Here is a 22,500-nt window from a genome sequence, read left to right as displayed (position 1 = left end):
AGAACTCACAAGTTTTATGAAACAGGGCCCAGACTATAGAATTATTCATCATAAATCATCTGACGAGTGATTACACAGATGTGTGGAGAAGCCAGTCTATTGCTGTATTTCCATAAGGTCTACAGTTTCAATCATGTTCTTGTGGATGAGAATACTGCGTGATGTCTACTGTTCACAGAACTACTAGTAGTTGTCCGACGACTTGAATCTTAGTCTTATCTTCAACTAGTTACGTCAAGTCTTCAGTTTGTCAAGTTCAAAAATAGACCCTAGCGGAGCATGGGTCTTTAAATATTTTAAATATTTTAAATATTTTAAATATTTTAAATATTTTAAATATTTTAAATATTTTAAATATTTTAAATATTTTAAATATTTTAAATATTTTAAATATTTTAAATCGGATATTTTAAACCTGCTAGTTTAAAATATTATAACAGTTTCAATCACCTTTCCTTCCCAATTCTTATCGGCTGCTTCCAGTGTTGATAAACAACAAAAATAAAGATGTTCTTGAAATAAATGATGATCGATGGTTTTATTATGCACATATGTCACTTATCTATCACACCGTCACACGTATCAACCCTTCAGCTTGCACGCACTGACTTCCGAAAAACAGTGACTAATAGGTAGTGGGGTAAAAGTAATCCAATGTCAAAATCGCGTGATCTCAATAGAGCTAGACGCACATCACGTGACTGTTCTCAAGAAACGCTTTTCTTTCACTTATTCGTGTCTTCATCCAATATTTTTCTCAACTTTGAAATTCTTTATTCGAATTTCAACCACCCTCTATTCAGACGACGATGGAAATAAAATCGTCAACACAATTTTGCACTTGCACCAGTAAGTTACAGTGAGGTTCACGTTATAATTGCAGTATTTGATTAACATTGGTGTTGCTATCCTTGTCTATCATTCGACAAATCAGATAGCGCTAACCTCTTCTAGCTCTGCAAGGTTGCCAGATCGGTTCTCAACAATGTAGAAACATAATGAATCACCAGAACATTCAATCTCAATTATGAACATTCATTACTCATTCATTGAAAAATATAATTTCTTGACGAATAAAATATAATTGATGATTTTAAACAGGAATGAAAACCGGTATCAGCTACCGTCTATAGAAGGCTTTGACAAGACTGAGGATCGGCAACACTGTTCTCCTATCTTTCTCCACTGCCATTATAACGTGGACCTCACTATGGTGGCTTGTTCTTGCAATTAACTTCTGCAGTTTACTGCAGGACGTTAAATAAAATTTTAATAGGTGACAGGCTCATCCAAGGTTATATCATCTTCCCCAGGTTTTATTCCACTCAGATTATATATCTATTCATTTATTTTCTATTCACCAAAAATATTCACAATGCGATATATTTATACAAAATTAAGACCCAAAACGGCTTTTATAATAAAATACAGATTAGGTTGAATTGATTGAGTGATGAATTTAAGCGTCGGAGAGCTAGAAAAGGGTAGTGCTATCAGCTTTATTGAATGATAGACAAGGATAGCATCACCAATTTCAATCAAAATTGACGCGGACCTCTCTGACTCCAGCTATTTGCTAAAACATTGCATCCTTCAAGTATACTTCATTGCAAAAAAATAAAGCAGCTGATTCAAAATATTTGACTATCTAAATATCTTCAATATACTAAAGGAAAGAATTAGCTTATACACGTACATAATAGGAAATACACGAATGACGCATCATCACGTCTGAACTACTAGACTGATTCTTCAAATTTTGCATATAGAATCTCAATTCAACGAGGATGGTTAAAGGTCTACTTTAAATTCTCAATTCAAGATTTATTAGGTCGAAATTTCAGTTTGTCAAGTTTTTAATGAGAAAAAAAGTTTACTCAAAAAAATTTAATAACGATATGCAAGTATCTATAGTAAGGTGCACGTTATAATGGCAGTGGAGAAAGATAGGAGAAAAACGTTGACGATCCTCTGTCTTGTCAATGCCTTCTTTAGACGGAAGCTGATAAAATAATAAATTATATTTTATCAAGCAAGAAATTATTTCTTTCAATAAATTCATGATGAACTTCCATAGTTAAGATTAAATATTTTGTTAATTCATTATATTTCTACATTGTTAAAAGACGATCTGGCAACAGAGCAAAGCGAGAAAGAGATAGCGCTATCCACTTTGTTGAATTATAGACAAGGATAGCAATATCATTACTAATCAAACACTGCCATTATAACTTGGACCTCACTAGAATTGTGAGATCACTCAATGGGTGAAGGGTGATAGGATCAAAAAATATTATGATCTCCCACAAAAGTAAGTTCTTATTCTTATCTTCATGGCAAGCAATCATAGTGTACATCCTCAAGGCGACCCAAGCTGTTAACCTGCGTGTAACGAACCTTGAAATCAATCTGCGACAACTAATTTCGCTAATTTATTCCCCAACAATTTCACTTCATCAAGGTTGTCGAAAGTCCAGTCAACTCAAACTTGTTTCAAAGTCGCTCATTTTTACCAGCGATTACTGAGATTCGAAAGAACCATTGGTAGCCTATAGTGTGGTCCATGCTATAATAGTAGATGAGTAAGATGGGAGAACAGCGTTGACGATTCTCTGCCTTGCCACTGCCTTCTATAGACGATAGCTGATATATCTATCCTCAGATGGATAAGCTGATAGAACTCCTCTAATCTCTCTACATTAATTTTTTTATTGATATAGGGTTATATTTTGAACGTACAATTTGCATCGTGTGTATAAATTATCAACAGTGGAAAACACTTTCAATTTCTAAAAATTCAAATTTTCTTCGAATATTTTTCTTATTAAATTTGTTCAAATCCGTAATTTAGTAAATCAAGAATTTATTGATCAAGAATCAAGGTTATATTCCACTCACAATAAAAAATTAAGAATCATAATATGAACCACCGCGAATTTCAGAGGTTGTGTTATCAATGCCAATTATTTGGCACCAAGTTCAAAAAGCTTCTTGGTTATCTCTACTCTCTGTGGCTTTTTAATTTATTTGAACTTCAACTTTTTATTTGTGTACTTCTTTTACTCTCTTCTTCCTCTCCCCTTTCATGATCATGATCATGATCATCATCATCATCATCATCATCATCATCATCATCATCATCTTCTTCTTCTTCTTCTTCTTCTTCTTCTTCTTCTTCTTCTTCTTCTCCTTCTTCCTCTTTTCTTCTCCTCCTCTCGTCTTCTTCTTTTCCAACTACCGTACCTCTTCTTCATTTTCTTCATAATATTATTCTACCCTAAGCTCATTTGTCATTTTCGGCTGCCTGCCGCAGTACTAATGAAAGTTGCACATTCATACCCAGATTTATTTCGTCTGTCGTGTGTTTTTTTTTTATTTCTGCCCTAATTATCCAGTAGTCCAAACAAACTTTGACACCTCACCAAAATTAATGTGCTTTTCTCGGCTCGAGTCAGCTCAATCACTGGCTTCTACACTCATTCACCTTTTCACTATTCATTTCATCGTCTTTATCTGTCTCTCTCACTCTCTTTCTCGCTCTTCCTCACTCTCACACTATCTTTCTATCTCTTTCTCCACACTCATTCACCTTTTCACCTCTCACTCAAATACTCTCTCTCGCTCTTTCACCAAAGAGAAACGAATACTATTCATCTCTGTTCTAATCCTCCTTCTGTCTATCTCTCACTCTCTCTCTCTCTCTTTCTCTCTTTAAGTCTCTCTCTGGGTGTGCTTATGTTTTTGCACAAGGATCCTTGTAAGGCGAACTATCAATTATTTATACAGTAGTGGCTATGTCAAATGATTCGCTAGTCACGTGATTATTGTTTCGCCCAATCATTGCAGAATGAGCAATCTAGGCGTAGATCTTCCTAAATCTAAATCTTCATCAATCTTTCCTATTTCATAGATCTTTATGACATTTTCTGTTCTCTCTCTCTGCTCTCATCAATATTTTCTGTTTCATTCCATCTCTGACAATGGATCTACATTAATCACCAGAATTCCTTCAATGGGTTGAGTTCATATCTACTTTTTGCCCTACTTGATACCTATAGTGGGGTCCACGTTATGATCGCAGTATTTGAATAACATTGGTGTTGCTATCCTTGTCTATCATCCGACAAAGCAGATAGCGCTATCCTTTTCTAGCTCTGCAACTTTGCCAGAGCGTTTCCAACAATGTTACCATTATTATGTGGATTTAAAGTTATGTTTGAAATGTATGAGAAAATAATCAAGTGTATTTTATTTTTCATATATTTTACAATGACTTAATAATACATTTTCATGATTGAGATGAAATATTTCGTTATTTAATTATATTTCTAAATGGTTGAAAAACGATCTGGCAACTATGCGGAGCTAGAAAGGATATCTGCTTTGTCGAATGATAGACAAGGATAGCAACACCATTTCCAATCAAATACTGCCATAATAAAGTGGACCTCACCACACCGGGGGCGCGACAGTCGAGACCGACGACAGTCAAGGCGCACATTTGAGGCCTCTTTTTCAGGAGTCCTCTACCATCGCTGGTCTCGACTGTCGGAGGGACTCTTCTGTCGTTTGCCTCGTTTGACATCAACCCACTATATCTCTCCAAGTAACAATTTCGGCTTGCCCTACCACACCTTAAAAAAAAAGAAATCAACCTAATTGAAGCTTCACTGTTGCTTAAAAAATTCAAAAGAGCTCGTGAGTTGGGCCTACGTGACTTTCGAAACCGTTTTATTTTAGCTCTAAGCAAGAATTAAGAGGAGTTCTGTATTCAAATTAATTATGAAATGCTTCACTACGCTTTATATTAATTTGAAAAGTGGATCATCATTTTGAAATCCAATTGTTGAGAAATAAAATTAATTTGTTTGAAATCTTCTCAAATTCAGTATAGGCTTACTGGCGTTTTTGTTCGATTCGCTTCTATAAACTGGCTTTATATAAATCTGTATACTGACTGTTCTTTTATCAACTGGCTTTCGTTGCATCATGATTATAATTGAGGTTTTAGCCAATCTATTATCATGAATATAATGCTGTTTTGTATTAGGTACAGCAACGATAAATCTATATATATAAAAGCGAAATGGCACTCACTCACTGACTGACTCACTCACTCACTCACTCACTCGCATAACTAAAAATCTACCGGACCAAAAACGTTCAAATTTGGTAGGTATGTTCAGTTGGCTCTTTAGAGGCGCACTAAGAAATCTTTTGGCAATATTTTAACTCTAAGGGTTGTTTTTAAGGGTTTAAAGTTCGTCTTTTAGCATGTATATTCTTCTTCTCCCAATCTCTTAATTATAATTGAAATTTCCATATCATATGTTACTATAGAACTATAATCTAGATAGAGTACCTCTTCGAAACAGTTGTTAACTGGCAACTAAATTAATAATTTTGTCAGGTTGGCATTAAGTTGAGTTGACTTTGTTAGGTTGGCACCAAGTTGAAGATTTAAATGCATTTATCGCGCAAAAATTGATTGGGCACTGCTACTTCAATCCTGGGAATATTATATTACTAGCCGTCAGGATCGCTCCGCTCGCCATATCCGTTTAGCCAGACGTTTAGTCTGGACCCCGACTGGATTGTTCTAACATATGATAAAAATGCTCAAATGAAAAATGCAGGCAGCGAGCCTGCTGATCTTATTCTTGGACGAACCAGTCGGGGGTCCAGGGGGCGGAGCCCCCTGGCTAGACGGATATGGCGAGCGAAGCGAGCCTGACGGCTAGTAGTATATAATAGTATAATGAAGAAAAGAGCTGGCTTATTACACACGTACGGGATAGGAAATTCACACGAATGACGCATCATCACGTCTGAACTACTGGACTGATTAACTTGAAATTTTGTATATAGTCAGAGAAAACTTCTATAATACTGCTATATTTGTATTCTGTGATATAGGCTAGATACTTAATCTCCCAAGGATGGCTATAGGCCTATCTTAAATTCTTCAAGATATAGATTCTTAATTTACCGAGAATGATTATAGGCCTATCTTAAATTCTTCAAGGTTCAAGTACGTCAAGTTTTCAGATTGTCAAGTTCTTAGTTAGAGACTTGGGGATCACGGGTTACCTCCTCGTAAGAAATAATATAATGAAGAGATTATTTGAGAGGGAAGAAATTATGCAAGTTCCCATAGCATCAAAATAAATTTGGTTAATTAAATAATGGTAAAGTTTCCTAATAAATTAATTATTTCTCTTTTTTCTTTTGACCATCATTCTTCCATATATTAGCTTGATGAAAGATTTAGAAATATTTATTTTATCCACTAGAGTTAGACAGAAGAATTATCAATTATTGTTAGAGACCATCAACTCCATAAGACACTCTTAGTGCCGGTTGCACAAAAGCCGGTTAAATTTTAACCGTGATTAATTCCACGAGAACCAATCAGAGAAGCCGTCTTTCCAAAAAAGCCTTTTCTGATTGGTTCTCGTGAAATTAATCACGGTTAAAATTCAACCGGCTTTTGTGCAACTGGGCCTTATTCTATTTTTACTCCAAAAGTCTTTCATATTTTATCATCTTTTTCTAAAATCCGGAACCAATTCAGCCGTACATCATTTTCGCAATATCATCAATGGAGTTTTTGAATTTTAGCGATGAATTCCTCGACCCTCTGTTAAACTTGAGCCAAGAACAGACACCAACGCCCACACTAAAAACTTGTCTTTCTAAATGGATATTCCTATAAATAATCTGCACATATTACTCATCTCAACATATTACAAAGACTGTTGAAAATATTTTATGTCCTACAATAATCTTCAACATTAGTCGAATATGTTCGAGCAGTTAAAAACTTGTTGGAAGTTTTGATTTATGGTTTCATAAAGCAGAAATTCACAGCTCTCCTTCAAGCTCTAGAAGTTGAATTGACAAACGTTTTAAACACATACGTATCTGCAGTTTATGATAGTAATTCATTAAAAGTATGACATTATAAATAGAAAATGAAATCAACGTTTATTGCTAGTTGCAGTTGCCAAATGTTGTGCATTGAATAGAGATGCGGAGCTAGAGTGTGAATTTGATAAGTTTCAAGACTTATGTCAGATAAAACTATCATACGATTGCTTTATTCTAATCTCCTCAGAGTCAGTGTACAGTATAGTGTATGCATTTTACTCTATTCAGACTTAACCTCTCTCTCAAAATACTACTTTTCAAGAACTTATGTGGTTGAGATATATCGTGGCAGCTATGTTAGTTGGTTAGTTAGTTTTAATTATATCCTGAAACATCCAAAATTATGGACAGAGAATGGGCCAACATTATTTATAAGTTAAATCATAATAAAATGAACAATTATTGAAATAAACAATACACATCAACTAGAGTCGGTCCACTATCACTTCACCATTAAACGAAAACGTAATCTACCACCTAAAACACATATCTAACCATCGGCTATAAGCCGACTTTATATTGAGGTCCACGTTATAAAAGCAGTATTTTGATCCTTGTCTATCATTCGACAAAGCAGATAGCTCTATTCTTTTCTAGCTCTGCAACGTTTCTAGATCGGGTTTGTAGAAATATAACTAATTAGCAAAATATTTCAACTCGATAATTATTATGAAAATTTATTTTTAAATCATTGGAAAATATATCTTCTTGACGAATAAAGTATAGCCTAATTGATTATTTCGAACAAGAAGGAACAGTTATAATATTTCATTAGATACATTACCGGCTATCTGATGATATAATTATCATCAATATACACCTAGGGTATATATAATAATATCTTCTAGATTCCAATGTAGAAGTTAATACGATGCAGATAAATTGTGTTAATCTATAATAAAATATCATAGAATAACGGAAAGAATTGGCATATACACTCACGGGATAGGAAATTCCCGAATGACGCATCATCACGTCTGAACTACTGGACTCATCATCTTGAAATTTTACAGGTAGATTCTTGATTTACGAGGCCGGTCATAGTCCAATTTCAAATTCTTCAAGATTTCAGTAGGTCAAGTTTTCAGTTTTATTGACCCTCGCGGATCACGTGTTTCCTGCTAGTTTGAAATAGTCTACGAGAAAACTTTAACACAAGAAATGCAACTGAAAAATTATCCAATTATTTTAAAGGGTGATAAAAACTCGAATTCAGTAGGCCTATGCATGTGGGAAATTCCGAAACAATTAAAACAGGAATTTCCGTCCACTGAGGCTTTAATAATATTACTGAATGAGATAGCAGTGTTAATGAACAATCATAATGAACAATCATCGTAAAAATGTGCAGCATGTCAAGTCTCATTGAAATAATTAACATTAAACTATCTCAAGACAAGATAAGATTTTCTGAAAGCGGTGAGTCATGTTACGGAAAATCATACAAGAAATATTAATAAGGAAATGACAAAAAAATAACCTAAGTGTTGAAAACGATTGATAATCACAATGTTGTCGTACATTTACCTTTCAGATATGTCAGTTCATTTATTTACTTTGGAAATGATAGCAAAAAACATTTTATAGTTTGGTCCACTTTATAATGGCAGTAGATAGGAGAAAACCGTTGTCGATCCTCTGTCTTGTCAATGTCTTCTACAGACGGTAGCTGATACAGGTTTATTGTCTAGTAGTTCTGTGAACAGTAGACCTCACACAGTATTCTCATCCACAAGTACCTGATTGAAACTATAGACCTTATGGAAATACAGCAATAGACTGGCTTCTCCACACATCTGTGTAATCTCTTGTCAGCTGATTTATGATGAATATTTCTATAGTCTGATTTTACTCTAATATTGGCGTATAAAGGAGGCTCCTTTTTCCTTTTATATTATCCTTGAAATGCAAAATTTCCAAAAACCTTGTATATACGTCGACGCGCAATTAAAAAAGGAACATACCTGTCAAATTTCATGAAAATCTTTTACCGCGTTTCGTCGTTAATGCGCAACATATAAACATTTAAACATTAAGAGAAATGCCAAACCGTCGACTTGAATCTTAGACCTCACTTCGCTCGGTCAGTAAAACACTTCATTAACATGGGCTACTTTTTAAATTAATAAAACAATAATTGTTATTTTTAAACCTTTATTTTTAAAAAACTTTGAATGTTTTTAGAAAATAAAGGGTGCTTAAAGATTTTTTATATTGTTTTATTAGGTTTATTGATGTAATATTAACTGCTCATTCCCGTTTAAAAAAATCAATTATATTTTATGATGCAACAAAAAATATTGTCCAATCATTTCATAATGAATTTTCATAATAAGGATGAAATATTTTGTTAATAAATTATTAAATTCTACATTATATTGTTACAGGACGATCTGGCAACTGCGCAAAGCGAGAAAGAGATAGCGCTATCAGCTTAGTTGAATGGTCGACAAGGATAGCAATACAATTGATAATCAAACAATGCCATTATAACGAGTACCTTACGGTAGGAACGATTAGTTAGGAATAGTTGTGATAAGTTACATCCAATTTAAATAATTTCCAATTAGAAACCAGGAATAATAGTCAAGAAATTACTATTATAGAGCTATAGTGAGGTCTACATTATAAAGACAGTATTCGATGGTGTTGATATCCTTGTCTACCATTCGCTAGAGAAGGATAGCGCTATCAGCTTTGTCGAATGATAGACATGGACCTCACTATAGAGGTGTCGGCTAAAGCTGTCAAGATGAGTTAGTGGAGAGTGTGGAGTTCCCATTATAAATAACCGGAGCAGAGGAAGTGATTTTAATAAATATTGGCACCTTCTGAGGGGACCAGTCCAGGCTCTTGCACTAGGCTACCTACAAAACTAATGCCAATATTTGGAAGCCTTTCCAAACGTCACTTACTATTAATAACAACATGCTCTTAGCTTTCTTGTTTGTATTGTGAATAAGATTTTGTTTGTTCATTTTTTTTACTTTCCTTGCCTTATTACAATAGGTAAGGAAAGTATTGCTTTCCGAAAAATATTAAGGTACCCCAATTTCTAAATTTCTATACGTTTTAAGGTCAGAGTAAGGCCAGTGTGTGTGTGTGTATGTGTGTGAGAGTGTGTGTGTGTGTGTGTGTGTGTGTGTGTGTGTGTGTGTGTGTGTGTGTGTGTGTGTGTGGTGTGTGTGTGTGTGTGTGTGTACACGATATCTCATCTCCCAATTAACGGAATGACTTGAAATTTGGAACTTAAGGTCCTTCCACTATAAGGATCCGACACGAACAATTTCGATCAAATCCAATTCAAGATGGCGGCTAAAATGGCGAAAATGCTATCAAAAATAGGGTTTTTCGCGATTTTCTCGAAAATGGCTCCAACGATTTTGATCAAATTTATACCTAAAATAGTCATTGATAAGCTATATCAACTGCCACAAGTCTCATATCTGTAAAAATTTCAGGAGCTCCGCCCCATCTATGCAAAGTTTGATTTTAGATTCTCAACTATCAGGCTTTAGATACAATTAAAACAAAACATTTTGAGTGGAATGGATTGAGCATGAGAATCTCTACAATTAATGTTGTGTAACATTTTCACCTAAAATTAAAAATAAGCTCGAAATTTGAGAAAATGTGATTATCCAATTGCAAACTATTGGCAACTGTTGATTCTATTAAATCATTGACTATGAAGAGATAGCAGACCTCGTGTGTCTCCAGCGTTATTGCCCTGTCACCAGCTGGCTTAAATCTTTGAATAGTAGACTTGAGATGCGCGGGTGCACTAGCGTCAGGTGATCAATTTTCCTAACGGCATGGAAAGTTGTTTGAGTGCGTTACACCAGATTTTTTGAATATTGTTCTAAGCCATTCAATGATTATTGAAGCTCAGTGTATTTTGTTCAGTAAATTCCACTACAGTGAGGTCTACATGTTATAATGGTAGTTAATAAGATAGGAGAACAGTGTTGCCGATTCTCCACCTTGCCAACGCCTCTATAGAGGATACCTGATACCGGTATATCTGTTGTAATATTAACTGTTCATTCTATAAACTTTTGTTCAGTAAATTTCTGTATAGTGAGGTCTACGATATAATTGCAGTGGAAAAGATAGAAGAATACAGTTGCCGATTCTCTACCTTGCCACTACCTTCCATAGAGACAGCTGTACTATTAACTGTCCATTCTTTTTTTTGACACGATTAATATTACATCAGATATCCGGTATCAGCTATCCTCTATAGAAGGCAGTGGCAAGGCAGAGAATCGGCAACGCAGTTCTCTTCTTTTTTTCTCCACTGACTTGATTACATGGAACTCACAATTTTTACCGTACGCATTGTGTCAACATTACAAAATACCTCTAATGTCTCTTCTTGGAGAGGAAGCTGATAGAATAGTGTTATTGAAAACAATAGTAGGATATTAGAATCCATTATTGTACCTTATTTGGCGTTTTAATATACTAGCAGGTAACCCGTGCTCCGCAAGGGTCTATTTTGAAACTTGACAAACTGAAAACTTGACATATTGAAATCTTGAAGAATTGAAAATAAGCCTATAACCATCCTCGGTTAAGTAAGAATCTATGTGCAAAATTTCAAGTTAATCAGTCCAGTAGTTCAGACATGATGATGCGTCAAACAAAATTTTCTTATCCCGTACGTGTACACGCCAGTTCTTTCCTTTATTAAAGTATAGATAATTAACTGAAATAAGTTATTCGTTATAGATAATCATAATGTGATACATATAACCTATTTTTTGAAATTTTCTATCTAAATTTGGGAAAGGAACAGTTTTGGGCTGTAAGCCTGTTGTTTTTTTCCCAATCATTCATAATTGAGAATGGTATTGTATGTATCAATGTATAAATAAATGTACAAATGTATATATTATATCCTACCAATAAAAACCAGTTTATATATTATTGTGTTTTTATAATTTATTTTGTAAGTTGTGACAAGCCTGTCCCTGTCTACATACAAGTTGCCGTGAGAAATTTTCCCAATTTTCTTCTGAGAAATTGTGAAAACTGCAGTTCAAAATTCCTATAGTGAGGCTCACGTTATAATAGCAGTGAAGAAAGATAGGAGAACAACGTTGCCGATCCTCTGTCTTGTCAATGCCTTCTATAGACGGTAGCTGATTAGGTTTATTGATGTAATATTAACTTTTCATTCTCGTTTAAAATAATCAATTTTATATTTTTTAAACAATAAATTATAATTATTTTCAATGATGAATTTCATAACGAATTTTCATTTTCAGGATGAAATATTTGTTTATTGATTATTAGTTCTACATTGTTAAAAGACGATCTGACAACTGAGCAAAGCGAGAAAGAGATACCGCTATTTCTTTTGTTGAATGATAGACAAGGATAGCAAGGAGAACAACATTGCCGATCCTCTGTCTTGTCAATGCCTTCTATAGACGGTAGCTGATTAGGTTTATTGATATAATATTAAATTTTCATTCTCTTTTAAAATAACCAATTATATATTTGAAAAAATTAAATTATATTTTTCAATAATAAATTTCATAACGAATTTTTATAATTAGGATGAAGTATTTTGTATTAGTTAATAGCAATTCCATTAATTAATTAATTAATTAATTAGCCATACCATTAGTTAATTCGCAATACCATTGCTAATCAAACACTGCCATTATAACGTGGACCTCACTTTAATTTATATTATATCCTATCAATAAAAACCAGTTTATATATTATTGTGTTTTTATAATTTATTCTGCAAGTTGTGGCAAGCCTGTCTACATACAAGTTGCCGTGAGAAATTTTCCCGATTCCTTCTGGGAGATTGTGAAAACTGCAGCTTAAAATTCCTGCATGATATTCCCGTCAGAATTTGACTCATAGTTCTCCATGTAAGAGATACGAGGTAATAGTGTTGAACAGGAATAAATATAATCAATTTTAACTTTTCCGAACAAACTTGTTATGGAAAAAGTTTCGCCGCTTTCAAGGTCAAGGAAAGATTGATCGGCGGCGTAAGATAATACATGTGCGTTTTAAGGCCGAATCAAATTTCACAGGTATCTTTTGCTTCCAGTTTTATTTGGAAAAATTCACAATAACGTGTTGTTTGCGTGACTTGTAGGCTAGAGCGTGAGAGAAGTGTCATATTGCATTGCTTTCCACACTCATCCTTTGCTCAAGCACGATCTCAAATTATATTCACAGTTTCAGTACAAAGCAACCAAGTTGAACCGTGTTCAGACTTTTGCTGTTCATAATTTTTTCTTGGACTGATCCATGGTCTAGTGCAGGGGTCTCCAACCTTTTTTATCCAAGGGCCACATTATTAATTCTTGGGAGACTTAGAGGGCCAATAACCAAAATGTACGTGGAAATTTGACTTGTGGGAACACACACGACGGGGGATTTGGGGGTGTAGAATTATTACATTTCCATTAAACTAATATGAGGAGTTTTAAGTACGTTTAATTAAAACACAGGGAGAAACAAACCAATTCATTCATTTTAATACAAAGTCCAATTTATTGAGTGTGAAAAGGTCATAAGAAAACTTGACAATATACGAGTTTACAAAAAGTTACCAAGCTTAAAGAGAATACTTATTTTTAGTGAGAAGATTGCATTTGTTTTCCATTTAAAATGTCCGCCCATTTAGGATCAAACTTTGTGGTTCCGATCATTAAAATTGATTACAAATTTTCATCTGACAAGGAAGATCTGTATTTGGATTTAACAGACATCATTTTTGAAAATGTCTGCTCACACTTATAGGTAGATCCAAAAAGCTGCTTGTTTACAGCTTATTTTTCACTAATTAAGAAATTTATTTATTTACATACAAGTGGAGTGGCTAGTAAGAGAAGAGTAGGTACTGAATTCACAGTTGTTGTCAAAAATTTGAATAAATAATATTTTTAAAAATCTGTTGCTATAACTCTCGGCGGGCCGGACAAAATCCATCCGCGGGCCGTAAGTTGGAGAGCCCTGGTCTAGTGGATAAAGTGCTTGCTTAGCAGCCCGGAGATCCCGGGTTCACACCCGCTCATAACCAAAAATTTTTGACCAGGTCACTCCCGTGTTTTCTCATCATCGGATGGACACGTTAAAAAATGATTCGTGGTCTAGTGGATATAGTGCTTGCTTAGCAACCTGGAGATCCCGGGTTCAAACCCGCTCATAACCAAAACTTTTTTGAGTTTAGAGAGTATAGAATTACATTATAGAGAAACTATAGAATTTAGAGCCCAGTATTACATCCTATACTCTCTGGTCACTCCCGTGTTATCGGATGGGCACGTTGAACTGTCGGCCCAGGCTGAAGTGTTACAGTCGTTAGGCCAATTGACGTCTATGGATGTAGTGTTTGCGTAGCAACCTGGAGATCCCGGGTTCAAACCCGATCATAACCAAAACCTCATAACTAATGATACATTCTGAAGAGGTGGGATCTTCCCCCAAGCAACAAAAGCCATACGAATTTTCATTTTTGGTTTTTTGGACTAATGCCACGTTTTTAAAATAGTAATTTGAGTGATCATATAGACATGAGAGAAGTATGTGTTGAGATGCTTTCAAAAATGTTCCCGAAGAATTTCCCACGTTTCTAGTTTTTCCAGTGTTTATCGTTTTCCAGTTGTTTTAAGACGACATCTTCAATCTTCGAAAAAAGAGAACACAGCTTTAGGAAGAGTGATAAGCGAGAATTAGATAAAGACCGTTATAAATAGTTAAATACCGATTAGGTAATGTCGCGGAGCTAGAAAAGGATAGTACTATCTGCTTTGTCAAATGACATCCTTTATAATATCCTTTGCAAGGATAGCAACATCAATGTTAACCCTACAAAGACACACTTACTTTATGCTCTCACAGTAGACACACTGGGGTGTTGAATACCCCAATTTAATTTTGTTTGTTTCTTTGAAAGAAATATAGAAAAAAAAGTACTTAGCCCATACTTCATCATTCCTTAATTATTTTTGTTCGAAGTGCATACAGAAATCGAAAGTGAAGCACTGCTTATCAATATTTATACTAATTTTAGAAGTACGTGTGTTCCGCCTGAGTGTTGGAGCTCCTAATCTGGTTTGAAGGAATGGCTTGATCATTGCCAATGACAACTTCATCAAAAACTCACTTCTCTTCATTTTATTGTTTTGAATCTCAGAAAACGTTCCAGTCATTCAGACTGGAAGTGGTAGAGAGTAGTTGAAAATACTACAAACCTAATTTAGACTGGGCATAAATTCCCATCTGTTTGATATTGTCAACTGCAGAACAGAAGAAAAATCCCCGGGTGTGAAACTCCCCAGTGTGTCTCTTCAGGGTTAATCAAATACTGCCATTATAACTTGGGCGTTACTATTATGCTGAAGCCGCAAGTGCACTGGTAGTTTTAACGAAGAGTGTAGAATATTCTAGAGTTATTCCTATAACTGACTCACTGACTAAAATTATCTCTATAAAATCCAAGATTGAGCACACCATAAACAACATGTTTTTGAAAATCTATGATAATTGGCTTACTTTAGAAATACTGGCCGTCTCTTAGCTATTCATAATACCCTCAATGAGGAGAAATTTTAATTGATTCATCTATTTAACCCATGTTGATTGCGTTTTGCATGCATTGATGCAGTTTTGGTTCGAGAGAGACTCGGTTCGAAAATAGATCTGTGCTTGCAACACTGATTATAAAATTATTCTATTTCCAGTGACAACATCACTCCACACACTTTGTGTTGTCTCTAAATAGCTTCTGTTGAGCAATGGAAATAATACGCAACCTTTAAGCCCTGCACACACACATCGATTTTTGTTCCTACAATATTTTGCCGTCCTTATGAATCGTCCTCAGAATTTTCGGAACTAGAATCAACGTTGAGAAAACGTTGAAGTGTAGTGGAAAAGACGTTAAAAACACATTGAGACCGAGGATGAGGTCGGAACACATTCCCAAATGATGAGGTAACGTTCGAAGAACGTTGAAAAACCCGTTGAAATTTCATCATAGCTGCAAACAGCATGCTGAAAGAAAGCGTTTATCTTCTTCAGAAGAATTTTAAGGCATTATGAATTCTATCAGAATTCAACGTAACTCGAATCAACATTGCTTCCAACATTGAATAATCCGTTGAGAAAACGTTGAAGAGTGGTTGAAAAGACGTTGAAAACACATTGAGACCGCGGATGAGGTCGGAACACATTCACATAGGATGATGTAACGTTCAAAAAACGTTGAAAAACCCGTTGAAAAGTTGGTTGAAATTATATCATAGCTGCAAACAGATTGCTGAAAGAAAGCGTTTATCTTCTACTGAAGAATTTTAAGGCATTATGAATTCTATCAGAATTCAACGGAACTCGAATCAACGTTGCTTCCAACGTTGAACAACCCGTTGATAAAACGTTGAAGAGTGGTTGAAAAGACGTTGAAAACACATTGAGACTGAGGCTGAGATCGGAACACTTTCACAAAGGATGAGGTAACGTTGGAAAAACGTTGAAAAACCCTTTGAAAAGTTGGTTGAAATTTTATCATAGTTGCAAACAGCATGCTGAAAGAAAGCTTTCATCTTCTACAGAAGATTTTCTGGTCTTATAAATTAGAAAAAGTAATTGATTGAAGTTGTCAAATATATGATGTAATATATGGGCACCTACTGAGAAACCTCTGGGTTTAGTACGACTTGAAATTTCTTGTTTTTTACAAATAAAAATTGATTGATTGAAGAATTTAAGGCAAACGTTACTTGCTGCATTCATTACATAACATCATGGAAATGTATTACGGTATATAATCACTAATCATTCATCATTCACAATCTTCTCTGTTGATCAATATTAACGAAGACAATGTGATTATGATTTACGAGGACAATAGAATTCGATTACAGAAAACAAAGACAAAACTGGATCTAGGCTTAATAGATGGAGCTACATTTTCAATTCAGCTAATAATAAAATAAAAATTTTTAATTTAATATCGATTATATTGATCGATAACTATCCATTCTTTGATATTTACGTCTCATCAGTAAAAATCGAGAACCCGAAAAAGCAAATTAATGGATAAGAGATGCATGATTGCATGATGAGTTCTGTGGAAATTGCTAAGAGTGTACTCAAGCCCTGAGGATACGATATATATTTTTTGTTAAATCATAACACTAGTCACTCTCACTAACCGTTGATTTTTCGTAACATTTCTTATCATCACTAAGTCGATTGAAGATGATGCGATATGTGAGCAATTGTATCATGCCTCTATAATAAACGATATAATATATAATAAACTATAACAATAACGATAATATCTACGGTATATATAAAAATAAATGTCTGTTTGTTAGTTAGTTTGTATGTTTGTTTGTTCCCTATAGACTCGAAAACTACTTGACAGAACGGTATGAAATTTTGGGAATATGTTGTGTGAATATTGGGGATGGTTTCTGACCAGAAATTTTAATAGGGGGGCTAATAATAATTATTTATTAATCCATTTTACAGACCTATGTTTTCGAAATTTTCAGTCGAGCGGCTACCGAAGAACGGAAAGATCATCATGATTCAAGATCATATTGTGATAATATGATTTTTCATCTAAAGTTACCAGCTGTATAATAAACACGTCACTCTGTGATAAATTGTGTACTGGTATTAAAACGGTAGTTTGGAGTTGAATTTAGTGTAGTAGTTGATTGGTACCAGCTGTAGATAATCGTTCCTTAGAAGACCCATACAAATAATTGATCTGAATTATCACTCCCCTATCATTGAGAAACTGGGAAATGTTGGAAAAAATTATCCACATCATGAAAGAGAGTTGTACATATTGCATTCACAAATTACTGAAGAATGACAGACTAATTTACATTTTTTTTGAGTTTAGCTTAGCTTAATCCTAAAATGGAACATGGAAAGAATATGGAATTCTGTGTGATTCATCGTACATCGCATATTACCTGGACCATATCTATTGACAATCAACAACTATGAAAACATTAAATTCATCTTTGAAACACTGATTTAACGTACCGGTATTTATTTATTTTCTAATTCAACACTTTACTGATAGATATTACTACCAACTGATTGAGAAGAATATGTTTTCGCAATAATAAATGCTGCGTGACTAAGAACATAGGAGGTCCGTTTTAAGATGTAAATAATTGTCAGATAAATATTTCATGATTCACCAAATAAAAAAGTCAAGTGTGACATGAAATGCATTGACTTTTTGGCGGTACGAAGTTCGCCGGGTAAGCTAGTACTGGAAAGAATTGGCTTATACACGTAGGGGATAGGAAATTCACGAATGTCGCATCATCACGTCTCAACTACTCAACTGATCAACTTGAAAATTTGCCTATAGATTCTTAATTTACATAGTTATAGGCCAATTTTAAATTCTTCAAGATTTCAGTAGGTCAGGTTTTTAGCATAGAGAAACAATAGCGTAAGTAGATATCCCATGGTATAGGGTGTTTATGTCGCAACTTTTACTGTTATCTCAAGCCGATTACTGTTGATTATTGTCAAATTTTACTGTTTTGTTGGGGTGAGAGTGTATGAACGGCACAATATGAGAGACTACCAGTGTCACATATAGCTTCACGGGAAAGAATCACAAACTATCGTCTTGAGATAACAGTAAAAGTTGCGACATAAACGTCCTATACCATGGGATATCTACTTATGCTATTGTTTCTCTATGTTTTTAGTTAGTCAAGTTTCTAATTGCCTAGTCGCATATGAATTAGCAAACTTTATTTCAGTAGCACAAGTTTTGATGTGATTTTCGCAGAGCTGACATCCGGCGAGAATTATTGGTGGAACACTACATGATTAAAGTACCTATTCTTCCATCCTTGGGACAGTGTAATCCGGTGAGAATTGGTGGATCACTACAAGGAATAATGAAGCAGTATTCTTCCTTTCTATGGGACACTACAATTAGCTGATAGGTCAAAGAGGTAGAGGTGATAAAATTGAATGATCATACCCAGCTTTGACAGAGCAGGTCGTTAACCTGGAAAGATGAACTTTGCAAACTGCCGGTTGAAAGAAGCAGACATGTTAGTGCACGCACTAATCCAAAAAGGGGTGGGGGGAGGTAGATAGGGGTTGAGGTTGCCATTTGACATTTGCGAAATGTTAAAAGTCCGCCCGCCTTTCTGATTCAAGAGACACACTGAAACTCAAACGGAAGACGTGGCACTTTGCCAAAAAGAATAAATGATGTGTTTCGTAAACACTAAGGAAATAATATTGTTTATAATTTTTCATTCAAGGAGAAGCTGTCTCTGTGTTGTAAATACTTTTTCTCAATGTGACATCTGGAATCCACAGCAAATTAGTTGTGTTTGCTTAGAAACGAAAACGAGTGTTGCATGTAGGAAATATGGGAGTTGAAAAGCTGATCTACAGAATGTGTTTCCTATCATGAGAATTGAAACCAATTGGAATTTATTGGCGGAAAATTATCAGTGGGAAATCTCCAAGTTTTTTACTAAATTAGCAATTTGTCATAATTATTCAATTACCCTTGAATATGAATTATTTCAAATGATTCTAAAGTTCAACTGAAACGATTATCGTGCAATGAAAATTAATACTTATTGTATTACTTTCACTCTCAACTAAATAACTTACTCTAGTTATATAATAAAGGAAAGGAACGGCTTATACACGTACGGGATAGGAAATTAGCGAATAAAAGCATCATCAAGTCTGAACTACTTAAGTGATAAACTAGAAATTTTGCATAATTGTATATTCTCAATTTACGGAGGATGGTTATAGGCCTATTTTAAATTCTTCAAGATTTCATTTCGTCAAGTTTTCAGTTTGTCAAGTTTTGAAATAGCCCCTTGCGGAGCACGGGTTACCTGCTAGTCTATAATAAAATGATGGAAAGAATCTGCTTATAATTATTATTATTATTATTATTATTATTATTATTTTATTATTATTATTATTATTATCTCTATATATATAAAAGCGGAATGGCACTCACTCACTGACTGACTGACTCACTCACTCACTCACTCACTCACTCACTCACTCGCAGAACTAAAAATCTACAGGACCAAAAACTTTCAAATTTGGTAGGTATGTTCAGTTGGCCCTTTAGAGGCGCACTAAGAACGGATTTGGAAAAATTTTAACTCTAAGGGTGGTTTTTAAGGGTTTAAAGTTCGTCTTTTAGCATGTATATTCTTCTTATTCCAATCTCTTAATAAATAAATTGAAATGTCCATACCATATGATAATATAGAACTATAATCTAGAGAGAGTACCTATTCGAAACAGTTGTTAACTGGTAACAAAATTAATAATTTTCAGGGTTGGCATTAAGTTGAGTTGACTTTGTTAGGTTGGCACCAAGTTGAAGATTGAAATGCATTTATCGCGGAAAAATTGATTGGGCACTGCTACTTCAATCAGAGCTATTCCTGGGAATATTATATTACTAGCCATCAGGCTCGCTTCGCTTGCCATATCCGTTTAGCCAGACGTTTAGTCTGGACCCCCGACTGGATCGTCCTAACATATGATCGTCCTACAAATGAAAAATGCATATGGCGAGCGAAGCGAGCCTGACGGCTAGTTATTATATACGTACGGGATAGGAAATTCACGAATGACGCATCATCACGTCTCAACTACTGCACTGATCAACTTGAAATTTTGCATATCGATTCTTAATTTACCGAGGATGGTTATAGGCCTATTTTAAATTCATCAAGATTCAGTAGGTCAAGTTTCCAGTTTGTGTGCTTCAAAAAGATCCTTGCGGAACACGGGGGTCACCTGCTAGTGAATGATTAATCAATCAATAATTTCATTCTACAACACAAGATTCACAAAATAATTCAATAAACAAAACAACCCAAACAAAATACAAATTTCAAACTAATATAACTAGATGTGAGATGTGAGAATAGCATATAACAAGATGTAAATAAGTATATAAATAATAATATAACTAGATGTGAGAAACTAGTTGTGAGATGAACAGATTACATGTAAATAGGATGAAAACAGTTCAACAGAAACCCAAATATACAGAGACAGACACTAATATAAATTCAAGATTGAACTCCATTACCTATTAATTTATTCTCTTATTCATTACAATTGAGTTATAGTGGGTTTGTATGTTATAAGGATAATGCAAACCATGATATCAAATTCTCCATGACTGAACATTAATGATTGAACAATTTTTTGAGGCCCAAATCATAGCCCAACGAGGAATATAGTGGGAAGGACAATGGCCTTCTTGAAATCGTGACTACTGATGGCATGTACATGAGTCTGCCCACACTTTGATCCAAAAAAGATTTAAATATTGCATGAAATAGCCCTCTACAACTCATCCACCATCTTTGTAGTTTCAACTACAGAAAGTGGAAGTCCTGACTGACATGTCAAGGTTTGATCATTAATTATTCTAGACACAGCCAGCTCTGTGTGCGATTGATTTTGGAGTGAATGACTCTTCGTGATTTGGAGGGAATGTTCTCAGAACGATCTTGGTTGTTGTACAGTATTTTAAACTAATTCAAATATTGATTTGTGTACTTGTGTTTTTAATTTCCCATCCTCACATTCGAATCATCAAAATTTTAACTCAATCATCACTGAAAATTGTAGATGATGAGGAGGAGAAGGAGAAGAAGGATGATAAAAAGAAGAGGAGGAAGAATAAGGAGAGAAAAAAGAGGAAAAGGAAGAGGAGAAGGAGAAGGAGAAGAAGCTTGACCTACTGAAATCATGAAGGATTTAAAATAGGCCTATAACATTCCTCGGTAAATTGAGAATCTATATGCAACATTTCAAGTTAATCAGTTGAGTAGTTCAAACGTGATGATACGTCATTCGTGATTTCCTATCCTGTACGTGTATATGTATAAGCCAGTTCTTTCCTTCTGTATTATTGACCGAGCGAAGTGAGGTCTAAGATTCAAGTCGAAGGTTTGGCATTTCTCTTGTTTAAATGTTTAAATGTTTAAAAATGTTTAAATATTTAAATGTTTAGATGTTTAAATGTTCAAATGTTTAAGTGTTTAAATGTTTAAATGTCTAAATGTTTAAATGTTTTAATGTTTATATGTTTATATGTTGCGCATTTACGGCGAAACGCGGTAATAGATTTTCATGAAATTTGACAGGTATGTTCCTTTTTTAATTGCGCGTCGACGAATATACAAGGTTTTTGGAAATTTTGCATTTCAAGGATAATATAAAAGGAAAAAGGAGTCTCCTTCATACGCCAATATTAGAGTAAAAATCAGACTATAGAATTATTCATCATAAATCAGCTGACAAGTGATTACACAGATGTGTGGAGTAGCCAGTCTATTGCTGTATTTCCATAAGGTCTATAGTTTCAATCAGGTATGTGGATGAGAATACTGCGTGAGGTCTACTGATCACAGAACTACCAGTAAAATATAGATAACGCATTGACAGTGACTGCAGTTCAAACAAGATATTTCTCTGTGTGGAAGAAAGAGTAGAGAATTATTATATTGTGGTTCACGTTATAAAACAGTA

At 34.5% G+C, this 22,500-nt stretch overlaps 1 protein-coding gene across 2 annotated transcripts in view; it reads right to left on the bottom strand.

The window, feature by feature from the left end:
- Positions 1-22,500, bottom strand: part of LOC120348818 (probable Xaa-Pro aminopeptidase P) — a 75,207-nt gene that overhangs the window by 48,819 nt on the left and 3,888 nt on the right. The window contains exon 1 of one of the 2 annotated variants that reach the window (XM_039422225.1): positions 451-471. The exons of the other annotated variant lie outside the window; for it this stretch is intronic. The gene's annotated coding sequence lies outside the window, so the exon portion shown is untranslated. Of the gene's footprint in view, positions 1-450; positions 472-22,500 lie in introns of those variants that run through there. 2 annotated transcript variants of the gene reach the window in all.

Source organism: Nilaparvata lugens, chromosome 2 (genome assembly GCF_014356525.2).
Source record: "Nilaparvata lugens isolate BPH chromosome 2, ASM1435652v1, whole genome shotgun sequence".
NCBI classification, from domain to species: Eukaryota; Metazoa; Arthropoda; class Insecta; order Hemiptera; family Delphacidae; genus Nilaparvata; species Nilaparvata lugens.
Note: the sequence above shows the minus strand (reverse complement) of the source record. Positions and strands in the feature narration are given on the sequence as shown.